We start from the raw sequence: 16,725 nt of genomic DNA on the forward strand, positions 1-16,725 counted from the left end.
CTCTTTTAAACTGCATATCGGGATAGAGAGTGCTTAACCCTCTCGAGTTCCCAATCATATTGTTTTGAGGTGAACTTATTTTTCTCAACCTATTCTTTGTTAACGTAAAACAAATTGTTCTTTTCTAAAGTCACCTCTGTAGTATGGGATTAGCCCTTGCATTAGTGGCCTAGAGCCAGATTAGGTTTTAAAAACAAAGTGTATTAGGAGTGCAGATCGCCTCCTCTCAAATTGTTATTTTGGAGGTCATGTAATTACCCCTTTTCATTTAATAGACCTCAGTAGGTTGGGTATTTTACCCCTGTGTCGATGTCCAGTGAGGACAACTTGAAGGTGGAGTTTGGTGTGGCCTTTGAGAGGCTTAAAGTTGAGAGCGAGTAGCTCTTTTTCGAAAATTGAGGGTTGTATGCCTCGTGGAGGCTTTTCGGTGTAATTTGGAGCAAGTGCTCCTGAGCATGAATGGGGTTTTCTGCCCCTCTGTTAATACTTATTTTGAAGTAAGGTTGGGCTGATTGCCCAAGCATTGTGAAATCAGGGCTCGAGGCCCAAATTCTGTAAATATTGTAACTACCCTTTTGACTCGCTACTCTGTACCTGCCATGTTTGTTATTTCTTTATTTTGAAAAGAAAATATAACATTGTTAAATTTTACATTAACTTTGTTTCCGTAGTTTGAGACCCGTTCACGCCCGCACCTTCTTTCACCTCTCCCTACCACTAAAACTCGGCCAAAAATCGAAACATTTCAAATATGACATAATATATTCGCCAAACTGGTCTAATTTTTACAATCGTCGATATGTTTTACATCATGGATTTAGTTGACCGATTCTTATGAAAATAAAATAATGACATTTGTCAAGGATTCCATACGTTTTTCTTTCTAAACCCTGTTCATAATGTCATTAAAGACTTAACGAGAGCGTAGCGCGCCACTTACCATGAATCCATTCGCGGAATACTAAATTTTGTCCGGCTACCATAAGTTTTGCGAGTTAGCGGACGCTTAGTGAATCCGCTACTCCGTTAATCGAAAATCCGTTAACGGATTCGTAATCAGCGACCTCGAAAACCCCCGAGTATGAATTTTCATCGGCTGTTGTGAATCCGGAAAGATGATACGATTTCTTGCCGGCTAGAATCGGTATTTAGACCACTGTGCGACGTGGAGACTGCAGAACAGGAAGATAGATCTTCTCTACCCACGCCTATACCTTCGGGCGTTAATGCCATTTTAAATGATGCCCCCATTTTGTTTCGGGATATTGAAAAATATCTACGTGAAGATCCTGTGCTGGCCCCTATTATTGAAACTCTTTCTTCTGGGAAACATGTCGTTCCTTATGTATTGAGAAACGGAGTTTTGTGTTGCCCGTCGAAGCATGATCAAAAAATGAAAGTTGTAGTTCCAGCTGTTCGTGTGCCTATGATCTTCGAGTACTATCATGAAACCCCATTAGGGGGGCATTTATGCATCTTCAAAACTCGGGAAAAGATCCGAGAGTGTGCATTTGGAAAGGTATGGACGGCGAAATTCATGAATTAGTAAAAGTTTGTAAATCTTGCTTGCTTAGTAAGCCAACCTTGTCCACTAAGCTAGGTCTATTATCTTCTCACCAAGCGTCGCGCCCCATGGAGCGCCTATATATATAGACTACGTCGGACCCTTCCCCCAATCAAAGAGGTACGCCAATAAATTCATTCTGGTGTGTAGATGGTTTCACTGGTTTTTCCTGGTATTTCCCTCTAAGCTGACAACCGCCCAGTCCACCATTTCTTGTTTACATACCATATTTGCGTCTTTTGGCCCCTGTCAATATATAGTTTCTGATAACGCTAAGGCATTAACATCCAACTTATTCCGTAAATTCTGTTCCAATCTGTCTATATCACAAGTAACTACTTCGGCTTATTATCCTCAACCATCTCTGGCTGAGCGGGTCAATCGTAATCTTAGATCTGCTCTAATTGCGTTTTATCAATGTACCGGTTGGTACACCTATACGCCGCACATTTGAATTTTCCGCCTGAAAGTACTCCTCTACAGCTGAAACTCTGAACTTTAAAACTGAATTAATTCAACCGTTTATCAGAAGATGTCACTGTGTTAATTTCGAATTGCTTTTTGTTTACTAATTATCAAGAAGTGTGGACATTCTCCCACAGATGTCTCTACCAAAAACTATGATCATGCACCCTGGTGCGAAGTGAAGGAACTTTTCTTGATGATATTTTGTATTTATAAGTCTGTTCTTTACTAAATGTTGTTCTTTCATTTGTGGGTTGGCAATATTAATCTTTCTTTCCGCCAGTTTTGAAATTAGCCAATCGTAAATTTCTGTCATTAATTTTCAGCCAATGGCGTCTTTCTTCCCCAATGTTGATGTGTAACTGTAAGCTACCCAATAAACGACTGTCGGTGTGTCTTATTTATTCATAAAAGGTCTCGAATCTTCCCCGAGAGTATAAAAACTGCTAATTTTCCTGGCTCTCCGCCACTCGTACAACATCTAGCTTAGTGAATGGAAGTATAGCAGGAGGCGGGAAACGCCTCTTTCATCCGCCAGCAGCTCTTCTACAAGGTAATGGCCTTTTAACATCTTTATTTCTTGCTAGCTCAGCAGTTTAGCCCTCGGGAAAGGTCCGAAACTTTTTCAATGTAACCTACCTTTCGAAAAATGTAACTTAGTGCCGGCTTATGTAAAAGTTTCTTATTATTTAACTGTGAATCGGGGATAGAGAGTGCTTTACTCTCTCGAGCTCCCCTTCATTTTGAGTTGAAATGACTACGTTTTCATAACCGATTTTCTACTCTTAATGTATTAAAATTTTCTTATACGAGTCACCTCCCTAGTTTGGGAATAGCCCCGGAATAGCCCCTGTATCATCGGCCTAGTACCCCTTAGGTTTTATGAAGTTTCATGTAGGAGTGCAAGCAATGCCTCCATTCATCTTGGTATATTGGGCCATTTAATTAACCTATTATTTTTCTTTTAAGGCCCTGTAGGCTGGGTACGAGATACCCCTGTTTAATTCTTGTAAGTTGTGCCTCGATGGCAAGTTTTTGTAAAGTCTGGTATTGCCTTTAATAGGCTTGAAAAATTGAGAGCGGGTCAGCTCTTTCTAGTGTTTGAAAAGTGCCTCTGGGAGGCTTGAGGTTAAAAGTTGGAAGCAAGTGCTCCTTGAATTAAGGGGTTTTCTGCCCTTTGAATAAATGAGTGTACCTTGGTAATGTTGGGCTAGTAGCTCAAGGGTTGTGTAACTGAGGCTCGAGGCCAGAACTTGTAAAGACCCCGAAACATATGCTTTCGTTTTGTAAAGTTATCAGTGTACCTGTGTTTTTATTGTTATTTCACCTAGTGAAAATTTGTTAAATCTTGTTGTCTATTGAAAATATAACCTTTATTGAAATTTTAATTCATCTTTCAGACTTGTAGTTAGACCCATTCCAGCCCGCACCTTCTTTTACCTCTGCATTCCACGGATATCTCCGTAACAATCATGAAGATCATTCCAGGTGGGATAAGTCCCTGGATTGATTGGTCCTTGCTTTAAATTCTGTGGTTCATGAGTCCTGTAAGTTTATTCCAGCTTCTCTTATGTTTAAATTTGTTCCTAACACGCCGCTCTCTAACCTTGGGTCACTTAATGATATACTACCAGAGACAATAGATCCCGATAATATTAGAGATCTATGGAAAAAGGCTAAAGCCAATCTTAAAACTTCCCATGAAAAGGTTAGGGAAAGATATGATCGTGGACGGAAGCCCACCAATTTAAAAGTCGGAGATCAAGTCATGGTTAGGAATTTAGTTCCTGCGGGCAAGCTTGCCCCCAGATTTCATGGGCCGTGCGTTATTTTAAATTGACACCAGTTACATTATTGGTAAGCAATCCAGCCACAGAGAGGATCATTAGGGTTCACCTCTCCCACGTGAAAACTCTTTATGTTTATGTAGCCATTAAAATTTGGCAGGACTCGAAGGTTATGTTTCTTTAATTCGAGGCCTTCTGCCCCAATTGCTTTATTAAATTTTGTTCATGACCTGTTATGTACGATCTTTCCCTCAGTTTTCCTGCTGTCTGTTCCCTGGTGGCCATTACCAAGACACCGCCTCCTACCTCCACGCATTATTGCCACACACATCAACACCAACGCCGCCCGCCCCTCTGCCTCTCAAACAAAGATCGTACACTCAATGCTCCAACAACACTTCTCTGTCACCTAGATCTTACTGTTTCAGTACACCCTCGGCCATCAGCCGCCGTGCAGCAACATCCGGCGAGAGAAAGCAGAGTGGGGTAAGGGTCCACTCCACTCCAGTGAAGACTCCTTCCGAACGGCATTCCGGAGTCTATCTTCCCGGCAAAGGCTGAAGTGCGGTAACCCTACCGCCAACACATCTGGGGACTGCACATATACATCCAATCTGCGGCGACCATCACCACAACTACAACTCTCATAGTAGCGGGAGAGGTGTATCTAAGGGTACTAGGGGGTCCGGGCGACCTCACCTATGTATCGGCAGTGGCAGCAGCTCTTGCCGTCAAATCTATCAGCGTGTATTTAACTTCAACGAATACAAGGACACTCTAAATCTGGATTTAAAAATTGTTCTACAAATCAACTTCCGGAAAAGACTTATAAAAATGTTTGTTTTCAACTGGAAACATTTTCTCAAAATTCTTGTGTCACCCCTAGGAAGAACCTCTGGGGGGAGGTCTGTACCGGGAGGTACACCTCTACTCCACTCATTCAAAATCAGCTCCTTAACAAACTCCTCTATCGATCAAAAAGTGAAACTGATAACACAACAAGTTGGAACTTTAATCGGAAGATGTCACTACTAAAATACTAAGTAACTGCGTTATTGTGAAGTTTCCTAAACTGATTGAATTTCTCCTTGTTTTGTTTTGCTATATATATCAAGAAGTTTGTACATTTTCCCACAGATGACACTACCAAAAAACCATGATCATGCACTCTGGTGCCAAGTAAAGGAAGTTGTTATTGAAAGAAATTTTGTGTTTATACGTTTTCTCAACTTTCATTTCTTTGTTTTTTGTAAATCTAGGTTTGCAACACTTCTGTCTCATTCCGCCAGTTTTGAATCTAGCCAATGAAAAAATTTCTGTAATTAATTTTCAACCTATCACAGGCTTCTTATTCGATTTTGAGTGTAACGTTTGAGTTTAATCAATAAAATTGAGAGGGTTTGTACGGATTAGCCCAGAATCCTCTCGAACCTTCCCTGAGGGTATATAAACTGCGGCTTTTCATGTTTCCTTGTCAATTGATCGCCTTCTTTTTAAATGTGTGTGTTAAGGCAGGGGGCGGGGCGCCTCTTTCTTCGGCCAGCGGAACATCTAAAAGGTAATGGCCATATAAATTACCTTTTCTGTAGCTACCTCCGCAGCTTTATACGAGGGGAAGGTCCGACTTCTTAACTATGTAACTATACCTTTCAAAAATGTAAATTTTCTCTAGGCGTCTGATGCCAGGATGCGACGAATTGTAAGTCGTAACTTCATTAAGTCTTTAACTGTAAATCGGGGATAGAGAGTGAGTTACCCTCTCGAGCTCCCCTTCATCTTGGTTTGAGGTGACTACGTTTTTGTAACTGTTTTCCTCCTGTAATGTGTTGAAGTAATTTCCACGCTAACCACCTCAGTAGTTTGGGAATAGCTCCTGTTTCATCGGCCGAGAGCCCTGTAGGATTTTATATTTCATTATCTGAAGTGCAGTGTTCGCCTCCATCCAGTTTGTGTTCGGGCCATTTATTTAACCTGTTCTTTTCCGCAAAGGCCTGTAGGTTGGGTACTAGATACCTCTGTGTAATAATATTTATATTTGTAATTCTTGCCTTGAGAGGCCAGAGAGTGTTAGATTTTGAGGTAATTTTGCCTCGTGTAGGCTGGAAGAAACTGAGGGCCTGTTAGCTCTTTTCAAGGTTTTGTAATAATGAAGGGTACCTCTGAAAGGCTAGGTATTGTAATCGAGGGAGCATCTGCTCTTGAATTAGGGGATTTCTGCCCTTGACTAAGTTGTTCCTCATTCTGAAGTGAAAATTTTGTAAAATTGAGCTCGTTGCTCGGAATTGTAGATTAAGGGCTTGAAGCCCCAAATATGTAAATATTCAGTAATCTTGGATTTTTCCAGGTCGTGTTTCAAGATTGCAAATTGTACCTGTCAAGTTGTTATTTGTTAATTTTTGACATTTTAATTCATTTCTTGATATTGTAGTTAGAGCTATTGAAGCCCGCACCTTATTTCACCTCTTTCTGCTCCACGGATAATCTCCGTACCACACATTATCAATTCTATGCATTCATGAATTCATGAAAGAATATAATTTTTAAGAAAAATCTGGAACGCTTCAGAAACTGCAAACCTCAATGTTATTCTTCTCGGTTTATGTTTCACAACTTTTTTATACAGTACAGCTCGGCATGTAGGTTGACTTCTTGCAGACGAAGCACACGTGAGATGTCTTCTTTTTTCCTTTTTACTTCCCTTTCAAATTCTGCACCGGACGAATTGACCGTACGGTTAGGGGCGCGCAGCTGTGAGCCTGCATCCGGGAGATAGTGGGTTCGAACCCCACTGTCGGTAGCCCTGAAGATGGTTTTCCGTGGTTTTCCATTTACACATAAGGCTGTATCTTAAGTAAGGCCACGACCGCTTCCTTCCTACTCCTAGCCCTTCCCTATCTTATCGTGTTGGTGCGACGTAAAGCAAATTGTAAAATATAAACCAACTCAAATGGCGTCTGGTGCCAGGATGCGACGAATTGTAAGCCGTAACTCTTGCGAAAGTCGTGCATTTAGAGATCGTCTTTGAATGTGCTTTATTACAAGACAAAAAGCTAACTCTTTCAAATATGCCCCCTCTCCTCCCCCCCTCCTGATATTAGAGGCCCCTCTGCTGCATTCTGGGGTAACGCACAGGCTCTTATGGTATTAATGTCCAAAACACAGTAGAACAAACACATTGACCAGCGCCAAGTCCTTCCACTGGAGGTATAGACAGATCTTTTTTTGTTTGTTTGTAGTACATCCACAGCTCCTGTTCAGTGTTGTAGAATGATATCATCTCCTCTTCCTCAGAAGACAAGGCTTCAGCTGAGCTACGATGTATATACAACATGCAAGTAGAACTGTTTTGTTTTTCTTGGGAACATGCGATAACAATATGTCCTTCGTGAAGCCATGCCATTCAAAGACGAACATCAGCAATCCTTCGTTTATTTTACAGAATTTCTATTGGTATCACCCTCTTGTGCTTCTTGGGTCTTTCAACAAATGGCATTCTCTCTTTCTAAGATCCTCCATAACCTGAATTGAACTGAACCATTTTTCGGCTATAATGTTATGGAAAACACAGCCTCAAGGTGGATTGGGTAGGAATTAAAGATTTCCTTCTTTCATCAGAGAAAATTTCTTCCTGTGTACACTTATCCATTGTAAAATGAATTACTTCTTGTGTCACGCAAGGACATTACTTTCAACCCGTACTTTCCAGGTTTTTTAGGAGTATAGACGACAAAGTGACTTGTATCACTAGTTGCTTGTCTACAGTAGAACATGCAGCTATATTTCAATATGTCTGCGAGTTTGCAATTATATTCTGGAAAGATATAGGAGCGAATTTGAAGTCCATCTGTCCTTCTTGTCTAGTTGAAAAGTCATCAAAACGTAAGAAATTCAACAACATTAGGAAATGGTTTATTGACATTTCACACCTGAAGATCTCCAGGCCAGAACCATCATTTGCAAAGCGAAAATTTGTGTGTTTATGCTTCGATCTGAACACAGCAGAATACAAGAGCCCCAAAAATTCTGGAATTTCATCCATATCCATGTTTCGAAATTCATCTTTAGTTCTGTCAGAATATTTCTGCCTGGCAGTCTATTTTAGCATTGGTCAACTTTGGGAAAAGATTAAAAATGACGTCACCGAGCTCGATAGCTGCAGTCGCTTAAGTGCGGCCAGTATGCAGTAATCGGAAGATAGTGGGTTCGAACCCCACTGTCGGCAGCCGTGAAGATGGTTTCCGTGGTTTCCCATTTTACACCAGGAAAATGCTGGGGCTATACTTTAATTAAGGCCACGGCCGCTTCCTTCCCATTCCTAGGCCTTTCCTATTCCATCGTCGCCACAAGACCTATCTGTGTCGGTGCTACGTAAAGCAAATAGCAAAAATAAAAATACGTCATCAAAAAGGAATGCCATAGGGAAACAGGGTCATTTGAATGTGCCTAAGATGGCTTCGTTAATATAAAACACATTATTATGTTATGGGGAGGAGTTCTGACAGGTCGGATTGCAGGTGTTTTGACCCGTATAGGCCTATAACGATTTTTGTCATTAAAAAAATTGCTTCTGAGGAGCTCGTTACTTGAAACTCTGTATCTGTCTGAATCCTGACCCACTGAATGATGACGTTCATTCTCGGCTTCTGCTGAACACTCTTCCGAGGACGTGTCATGGTCACTCAAAGGAGGAACTAAATCTTCAGGGCCGTCGTCAAAATCACTGACATCTAATTCATCGACCCAGCTCAGCACAGTGTCTTTAAAATTACAGTATTGTCCTGAACATTTTTTCTTCCATTTCCTTGAGAGAGACATATAACTTTCCTTCCTGAAAGATCTGTTCACTACGGAAGTGCCTGGGCTATTCATTATGTCAACATAGCGGCCTAAAAGTGGAAGGAAGATGGAAGCATAGCAACTGTCGAAAGATAACACAAACAATGCAGTGCGGTCAAACTGACCACAAATGGTTTTTCCACTTGATCGTAATTACGTTGCAGGAGTTGCAGAACAACTCCTCTCACATGGTCAGTCAGGGAACAACTAAACAGGAAGGTTGGGCCAAATATAGGACGGAGAAGTAGGTAAATCGTAAGAATGCAAAACACTGCGTGGCCTCGAAGACCGTATCAAGTTAAGTGATGGTTAACGTCGCCCCTTTCTTATAAGCCATTGCATATCCATTTATCCTTTATTTATTATCTGCGACTCCATCGCTAAATGGTTGGCGTGCTAGCCTTTGGTCACAGGGGTCCCGGGTTCGATTCCCGGCAGGGTCGGAAATTTTAACCATCATTGGTTAATTTCCCTGGCACTGGGGCTGGGTGTATGTGTTGTCTTCATTATCATTTCATCCTCATCACGATGAGCAGGTCGCGTACAGGCGTCAAATCAAAAGACCTCCACCCGGCGAGCCGAACCCGTCCTGGGATCTCCCGGCACTAAAAGCCATACGCCATTTCATTTTATTACCTGCGACGATATTAAAAGCTTTTAAGCAGCATTATCACGATGTTCTTTAAGGTCGCTGTAAGTTGAGTACTTAGCTGTTATTCTTAGGTAAAGGACCACTGTATCTACTCATGTCGCAAACGTAGCGCCTGGTTAGTGTTTCATCCCACGTCTGGAGAGTGAAACACATTTGAAGACATTTAATTTTCTAGTGAAGTACTAGTCGGATTTTGAAAATAATAACACCTCTAAATTTGCAATATCCTCAACTCTAATAACATATGTAGAAAGCAGTACAGTTTTTATTGTTATCTCTGTAGATATTGACACCCTGTAAAAGTATTGCAAGTTCGATTGTGATCTCCTTGTATTACTGAATCTGATATCTTTAATGGTTTATCTACAACATATTTCAGGTGCTGATCCACCCTGTATACACGGTTATTCTGCTAATATGTTCAACTGAAAAATCCTCTGATCCGTTAAATAGATCTTACTTAAATTAAGGGGCTCATAAAACGCTATTTGCTCTCTGATATGTACGTAATCATCGAGTAACCAATAGCAACTTTGATTTTTAAATAGACATGCAATAATGTCATCTAGTAGCACAACAAAGAATCGAGTAGCGAGTTCAGTGATGTACATATTTTACAAATCTGACTAGTACTGACTCAGATATTAAAGTTTTTCATAGAAAAACGCTTAGGGCCGAGGACGCTCCAACGCCCACGGAATTCCGAGCGTATCGTTCTACTGAGTAACTCGCTTGAGTCCCTTACTGTAACTTAAGTACAACGAAACCTCTTTAAGACGACGAGATGATAAATAATCAAAAATTTGTCTTTCATAGGGGAGGTCTTCTTAAAGGGAATATCAAACTATATACTTTACTACATTATACATCGAAATATTCTGGCTATAAAATTTATCCAAGTATCTGTTAATTCCGGAAAAATTAATTACATCTACATCTTAAGCAAACTGGAGGGCTTTTTCTTGGAAAAGTGGTCTACTTAAAAGAAATTCCTTAGCACGGGCTCGATTGAACCACTCGAAAACCACATTGTTCACTTCTTCGTATGGGTTACATCTTCTACTTTCTTCATCCGATCCTACTAATTTCTAGGGTCACTGGAGCCACCCCGGCTCATTTGGGTTATGATCGGTCGTATGCTCTTCCTGACACCACGTGAATTTTGAGAAATCAAACGATTGACCGAGATTCAAACCTCAGCCTCCCGGGTAGGAAGCCAACACCTAACCCACTGAGCTGACCACTCCGCCATCTTCATATGGTTTCCACCATCATATTTATTCACATTTTAACGGTGACCATAAGCAATACAATTTTGGACTTGACTTTTTCCGCTCTTCAAATTGTTTGATATAACACAATGAGATCACCTTTTAACATTCTCCTTTAATACCGAAATGCCTTCTCCCAGTAAAAGAAGATTCATTTTTGCCTTACGTCCAATAGCCATAAGGACAAGTTTACTTATCTGCAGTAACTATAAGGATGTTCAATATCGTACCATACTGTAACAAATTTTCCGTTCTCTGGTCGTTTGAAAGGAGGAAACATGACCGAAATTCACGATCGTTGGTCGGGGTAAGGGGTGGAGTTATTAAAGAGGGTGAAAATGCATTGGTTTTATGAGAATATCATTCCGTGCTGGATAAAAGTGTTCGATAATAGGGTGGTTGGCTTAAAGTGGTGTTCATCTGGAGAAGTTTCACTGTATTTGAAAACAGAATGTCGATATTTTTAACATATAAGACTTTAATTGTGGTTGACATCGTGTCTGAATAAGTCTATAGTCTATATTGTTTTTATGATAATACAAATCAGGTTACGATGTTTTAACATAGAGTTCATCAGTTCATCACATCAATAACCGAAAGAAATGGAAATCCCTCAGCTTCAAGATTAGAATTTCTAAAGTAAGGCAATGAGAGGTGGCAAATAAAAGACACCCTAAAAATAACAAACTCAACACCATCGCCGTTCGAAATGAACTAGAATTAGACAAGGGAGGTCGGAGAGTTGACGTATGACTAAAATTCGTGATCCTCCACCGGTATCGTACTCATGACCTTAGACACATGAAGCAGATCCACTATCAGAGAAAACATCTACTATTTAAACGAATGATTTCCCATGTAATAAAAAAGTATTTTAATAAAATAAAACCATATAACAATATCATGGTTCATGTTTGTGGGTTACTGTAGTCACGTCCTAGTTCGTGAACCATGGGCAACGGCTGAGTGGCCTAGTAAGTGGTCCTGAGAGTCGGGATACCAGTTGCTATGGAATGGGAGTGGGCATCTCGGACATATTCTGAGTCATGGCCCTCCTTGTTCTCAGGCGGCTAGGACTATACAATTCACCGGTGGTCCATAACTCGCTAGAGGAGAGATCCTCACTTGGACTATGTGCAAGTAGGGTAGCATCCTGCTTCATGAATTTACCGAGCTCAGAACACTTTAAGCAAGCCTCGAACCTATGGGAGTAATGGAGTCCCACTCACATTTGACAGGCGAGGGACTCCTTGGAAACAACTTGGCGACAGAAATGGAATTCGATGGGGAGCTATCAATATTAATGGGGCTTGTACCGGGCGGTACACCTCCACTCCGCGAATTTAAAATGTGCGCCAGTTGAAACTCCTCTGCTGGAGGAAGTCTGAACTTTATCTACGCTATTAATTCTCTACTTTCTCAGAAGATGTCACCACGTGGAAAATTTTGAGTTTTTGAACTGTGTCATTTTTGATGTGGTTTTGTTTCGCTTGAAGTAAGAAGTGTGAACTTTCTCTTCTAGAGGACACTACTGAAGATCAACAATAGTGCAACCTAGTGCGGAGTCAAAGAACTAGTTTGTTGGAGAAATTTTTATTTCAAATGTTTGTTCTTTGCTAAAATTTTTTCAGTCTTTGGTTAAGTTGGCAATATAACCCCTTCTTTCCCCTTGTTTTAAATCTAGCCTATCCCGAATTTCTTGAATTAATTTTCCACCAATTATGTGTTTCTTCTTAGTATTGTGTAGGGGGTTTATTGATCTACCAATAAAATCATCGCGGGAGGGTGTTTTCATTCCCCTAACGCCTAGAACCTTCTGCGAGAGTATTTAAACTGCTGATTTTAGGGTCTCCGGGCCACTTCTGTTCCATCTTTCAGTGTATAAAGTACATAGCAGGAGGCGGGAAGCGCCTCTTTCCTCGGCAGCGGTCAGCAATAAGGTAATGGCCGATTAATAAATTATTTCTTTGCTAGCTCAGCAGTTTAACTCTCGGGGCGGGTGCGAAGCGTTCCTCCATGTAACCTTTTCCTAAAATGTAACGATCTTTTCTTCTATTCTCTTTTAAGCTGCATATTGGGATAGAGAGTGCTATCCCTCTCGAGCTCCCACTCACATTGTCTTGAGGTGAACTTATTCTTCGTTAATGTAAAACAAATTGCTCTTTTCTAAAGTCACCTCGGTAGTATGGGATTAGCCCTTGCATTAGTGGCCTAGAGCCAGATTAGGTTTTTAAAAACAAGTGTATTAGGAGTGCAAGATCGCCTCCTCTCAAATTGTTATTTTAGAGGTCATGTAATTGCCCATTTTTATTTAATAGACCTCAGTAGGTTGGGTATTTTACCCCTGTGTCTATGTCCAGTGAGGACAACTTGAAGGTGGAGTTTGGTGTGGCCTGGGAGAGGCTTAAATTTTGAGAGCGAGTGGCTCTTTTGGAAATTGAGTGTTGTATGCCTCGTGGAGGCTTTTCTGTGTAATTTGGAGCAAGGGCTCCTAGGTATGAATGGTTTTTTCTGCCCCTCTGTTAAAACTCATGTTTGGGGTAAAACTGAGCTGATTGCCCAAGCAGTGTAAAATCAGGGCGCGAAGCCCAATTCCTGTAAATATTGTAACTACCCTTTTTTGATTTGCTACTTTGTACCTGCCATGCTTGTTATTTCTTTGTTTTTGAAAAGAAAATATAACCCTGTTAAATTTTAAATTAATTTTGCTTTCGTAGCTGGAGACCTATTCACACCCGCACCTTCTTTCACCTCTACCTACCACGGAAAACTCCGTAACAGGGCTTATGGAAGAAAGAAGGTAGAACTGGCTGAGTCAGCAAAGAGGATGCATCTGGATGTGCTAGGAGTAAGTGATATTCGGGTAAGGGGAGATAACGAGGAAGAGATAGGAGATTATAAAGTGTACTTGACGGGTGTTAGAAAGGGAAGGGCAGAGTCTGGAGTAGGGCTCTTTATCAGGAATACCATTGCACGCAACATAGTTTCTTTTAAGCACGTAAATGAGCGAATGATGTGGGTAGATTTGTCAGCTGGAAGAATAAGGACAGGAATTGTGTCCATGAATTCACCATGTGAGGGTGCAGATGAGGATGAAGTTGACAATATTTATGAAGCATCGAGTGGCATCGTGGTCAGGGTCAACAGCAAGGATAGAATACTGCTAATGGGCGATTTCAATGCGAGAGTTGGGAATAGAACTGAAGGATACGGAAGGGTGATTGGTAAATGTGGGGAAGATATCGAAGCTAATGCGAATGGGAAGCGTTTGCTGGACTTCTGTGCTAGTATGGGTTTAGCTGTTACGAATACATTCTTCAAGCATAAGGCCATTCACCGCTACACGTGGGAGGCTAGGGGTAACTGTACCAGATCAATAATAGACTATATCTTAACAGACTTTGAATTCAGGAAATCTGTTAGGAATGTACGAGTTTTTCGGGGATTTTTCGATGATACAGACCACTATCTGATCTGTAGTGAACTAAGTATATCTAGACCTAGGGTAGAGAAAGAGAAATCTGTCTGCAAACGAATAAGGGTAGAAAATCTCCAGGACGAGGAAATTAGACAGAAGTACATGGATATGATTAGTGAGAAGTTTCCCACTGGGACAGTAAGCAGGTTCAGGATATAGAAAGTGAATGGGTGCATACAGGGATGCTGTAGTAGAAACAGCAAAGGAATGCCTAGGAACAACTGTGTATAAAGATGGGAAAAGGCGAACATCTTGGTGGAATGATGAAGTGAGAGCAGCCTGTAAATGTAAAAAGAAGGCTTGTCAGAAATGGCTCCATACAAGGGCCGGGGCAGACAGGGATTTGTAAGTAGATGAAAGAAACAGAGCGAAACAAATAGTTGTTGAATCCAAAAAGAAGTCATGGGAAGATTTTGGTAATAACCTGGAAAGGCTAGGTCAAGCAGCAAGGAAACCTTTCTAGACAGTAATAAAGAATCTTAGGAAGGGAGGGAAAAAGAGAAATGAACAGTGTTTTGAGTAATTCAGGTGAACTCACAATAGATCCCAGGGAATCACTGGAAAGGTGGAGGGAATATTTTGAACATCTTCTCAATGTAAAAGGAAATCATCCTGGTGGTGATGCAAACAGCCAAGCTCATGGGGAGGAGGAAAATGATGTTGGTGAAATTATGCTTGAGGAAGTGGAAAGGATGGTAAATAAACTCCATTGTCATAAGGCAGTAGGAATAGATGACATTAGACCTGTAATGGTGAAGTATAGTGGGAAGGCAGGGATGAAATGGCTTCATAGAATAGTAAAATTAGCGTGGAGTGTTGGTAAGGTACCTTCAGATTGGACAAAAGCAGTAATTGCACGTATCTATAAGCAAGGGAACGGGAAGGATTGCAACAACTATCGAGGTATCTCATTGAGTAGTATACCAGGCAAAGTATTCACCGGCATCTTGGAAGGGAGGGTGCGATCAGTCAATGAGAGGAAGTTGGATGAAACCCAGTGTGGTTTCAGACCACAGAGAGGCTGTCAGGATCAGATTTTCAGCATGCGCCAAGGTAATTGAAAAATGCTACGAGAGGAATAGGCAGTTGTGTTTATGTATCGTAGATCTAGAGAAAGCATATGACAGGGTACCGAGGGAAAAGATGTTCGCTATACTGGGGGATTATGGAATTAAGGGTAGATTATTAAAATCAATCAAAGGCATTTATGTTGACAATTGGGCTTCAGTGAGAATTGATGGTAGAATGAGTTCTTGGTTCAGGGTACTTACAGGGGTTAGACAAGGCTGTAATCTTTCACCTCAGCTGTTCGTAGTTTACATGGATCATCTGCTGAAAGGTATAAAATGACAGGGAGGGATTCAGTTAGGTGGAAATGTAGTAAGCAGTTTGGCCTATGCTGACAACTTGGTCTTAATGGCAGACTGTGCCGAAAGTCTGCAGTCTAAAATCTAGGAACTTGAAAATAGTTGCAATGAGTATGGTATGAAAATTAGCCTCTCGAAGACTAAATTGATGTCAGTAGGTAAGAAATTCAACAGAATTGAATGTCAGATTGGTGATACAAAGCTAGAACAGGTCGATAATTTCAAGTATTTAGGTTGTGTGTTCTCCCAGGATGGTAATATAGTAAGTGAGATTGAATCAAGGTGTAGTAAAGCTAATGCAGTGAGCTCGCAGTCGCGATCAGCAGTATTCTGTAAGAAGGAAGTCAGCTCCCAGACGAAACTATCTTTACATCGGTCTGTTTTCAGACCAACTTTGCTTTACGGGAGCGAAAGCTGGGTGGACTCAGGATATCTTATTCATAAGTTAGAAGTAACAGACATGAAAGTAGCGAGAATGATTGCTGGTACAAACAGGTGGGAACAATGGCAGGAGGGTACTCGGAATGAAGAAATAAATGCTAATTTAGGAATGAACTCGATGGATGAAGCTGTACGCATAAACCGGCTTCGGTGGTGGGGTCATTTGAGGCGAATGGAGGAGGATAGGTTACCTAGGAGAATAATGGACTCTGCTAAGGAGGGTAAAAGAAGTAGAGGGAGACCAAGACGACGATGGTTGGACTCGGTTTCTAACGATTTAAAGATAAGAGGTATAGAACTAAATGAGGCCACAACACTAGTTGCAAATCGAGGACTGTGGCGACGTTTAGTAAATTCACAGAGGCTTGCAGACTGAACGCTGAAAGGCATAACAGTCTATAATGTTAATGTATGTATGTATGTATGTATGTATGTATGTATGTATGTATGTATGTATGTATGTGTGTGTATGTATGTATGTATGTATGTATGTATGTATAACAATATCAAAATTGACCATTAATTGACCATAAGAATGGTGGCGATGATGATGATGATGATGATGATGCTTTATAATCATAAGCCTCCTATATAATTTAATACCATTTGCTTGAAGCAGGTTCCTCTAGTTAACTTTCTGTCTGACCGAAATTGGAACATTTGTTCTTCCCTGATTACAACGGTGTTAAATATTTCAAACCTATGAAGTTCTAAACTTTTCTATGTTTTCTAAAAGCAAGCAAGTAAGTTGCAGTTTTACGATACTGGATCTCTATTTTTATGGGAAATTCCAATAACTTGCTCGTGACTTTTCATTTTTGAATCATATGAATTGGCCGCAGACGCCTTAGTAAAACACAAGTG

Source organism: Anabrus simplex, chromosome 5, assembly GCF_040414725.1.
Source record: "Anabrus simplex isolate iqAnaSimp1 chromosome 5, ASM4041472v1, whole genome shotgun sequence".
In the NCBI taxonomy this organism is placed as follows: domain Eukaryota; kingdom Metazoa; phylum Arthropoda; class Insecta; order Orthoptera; family Tettigoniidae; genus Anabrus; species Anabrus simplex.